This window comes from Nuphar pumila, unplaced genomic scaffold (genome assembly GCF_984573655.1).
Source record: "Nuphar pumila unplaced genomic scaffold, dmNupPumi1.hap1.1 HAP1_SCAFFOLD_210, whole genome shotgun sequence".
Lineage (NCBI taxonomy): Eukaryota > Viridiplantae > Streptophyta > Magnoliopsida > Nymphaeales > Nymphaeaceae > Nuphar > Nuphar pumila.
Window position 1 is genome coordinate 82,129 of NW_028323220.1, and position 1,866 is coordinate 83,994.

General features: G+C 52.9%; 1 pseudogene; it reads right to left on the reverse strand.

The window, feature by feature from the left end:
- Nucleotides 1–533: 533 nt before the first annotated feature.
- LOC149810778 (malate dehydrogenase [NADP], chloroplastic pseudogene) lies at nt 534–1,656 on the reverse strand (annotated as a pseudogene).
- Nucleotides 1,657–1,866: the final 210 nt, after the last annotated feature.

A 1,866-nucleotide genomic window follows, 5' to 3' on the forward strand; every position in this document is an offset into this window, starting at 1 on the left:
GATTTGCAATGCAGTTTCCTTTCCGGGGACGTGCACAGCAAGTGCCAGTGGCATTTGAAATGGAAGAGGCCGAAGTGGGGCGCTTGAAAAGGGGCAGCCATGTCTTGTGGGTGCCATGCGTCTCGAGAATAAATGTCACCCCTTGACATTCGCCAAAGCCCTAACGGTGATGATACCTTGTGCTCAAAGGTATGCGGCGGTCGACCCATGTTGAGTTCGTTTACAGGTCCTCTTATGGAACAGCGGTACAGCATCAGTAAATAAGGAAAGGAGGTTGTTTTCAGTGTTAGTTTCTGTGTTTTTTTCTGTTTGCCAGCCCTGTCGCTTGTAATAAAGGAAAGGAGGTATCTCAAAAGAACACCAAGCCGGCTTAGGCGCGGGCTGGGCTTGACAGCACGCGCTGGCGCAATCCTTACTCAACCAGGATGAGCGCAAAAAATGACCCGGCTTCTGTTGTCATGTTCACACAAAAGAGTGCATTGCTGCAAGGCATATATGGTGTGATAGTGCCAACTACATCAACTTGAAGTGAATCAGTTCTCGCCCGGCAGCATGGTGTCCTCAGTGATGGCACACGCTGCAAAGGTTGCACCTGGCAAAAGGTGACCCACGCAATCCTTCTCCTTCGACAACTCGTCAACAGAGCCTGCGATCTTCATCTTGAGCCAGTCATTCATCTCAAACCCTTCAACCTGCAACCAGGCATCTTTATCAAGTAGCGTCAGACATGTTCAGACTTCGTTGTACCCCGGGGTTGTGCGTGAAACCTGTGCGGCACGATGCTACCAAGGGTCCATGCAAACGCAGCCTCACCGATAAGATATACAAACAATCGCCGATCAGAATGCTTTTGGCGCACCATTGAACACACCGTCATGTTGAGCAACATGTTGACTTTTTCGTATTTCTTTCGTCTCATCCAGAAAGAACTCATTCAATGTATTATATCACCCGCGGGTTCTGGACAATTGAACAAAAGCGAGATATGATACTGTTGTGATATGGCACTGCAACAGAGCGCTGTCTTCCTGGGAGGTTGTTGCATGATTAGGGATGGAGGGCGCAACATAGTGCATGAATATTTGACTATTGCCGGCACGTAAAAGAGTCAAAGGGGACGCACGAACTCCCAGTCACCATCGCCCTTCGATCGTAGGGGGAAAGAGAACACGAGGCCCTCGGGCACGCCATAAGGGTTGCCATCCGAGATGACGCCGGAGGAGAAGCAATCGCCAGCAGGAGTGGGAACCAGGAGCGAGCGGATGGCATCCGCAATGGAGACAGCTGTGGAAGCGGCGGACGAGCGACCCCACTTCTTGATGAGGGCCCCACCACGGGTGGCAACGCAGGGCGTGAAATCATCCGTGAACCACTTGGCGTCCGAGATCACATCTGAAGCCTTGCTTCCAGAAATCTTGGCGTTGACCCAGTCTGGTACTTGCGTTGTGGAGTGGTTGCCCCAGATGGCCACGTTCCTCACCGAGGTGTAGAACTTTCCGGCCTTCAGCGCGAGCTGCGCCTTGGCGCGGTTCTCGTCCAGGCGTGTGAGCGCGTGGAAGTTCTTCTTTGGGATGGAGGCGCGTTGGCAGAGGCGATGAGCGCGTTGGTGTTGCAGGGGTTACCCACCACCACAACCTTGACATTCTTCTTGGCAACCTGAACACGCACCGCATGCCCGTCAGCTCGAACGCTTATTAGATGTCTACTATGTGTGTGCTGTGCTTTGCCTCCTCTGGGGTGGTGGTGGTGGTGTGTGTGGGGGGGGTTGACTAGGGACTTGTTTTCAAAACCATCATCTGCTCGTGTGAAGGCATGCAGGCCCAAATAGTGGGGTGCTCAGACACAGCATGTAGCGCAGTGACTGGG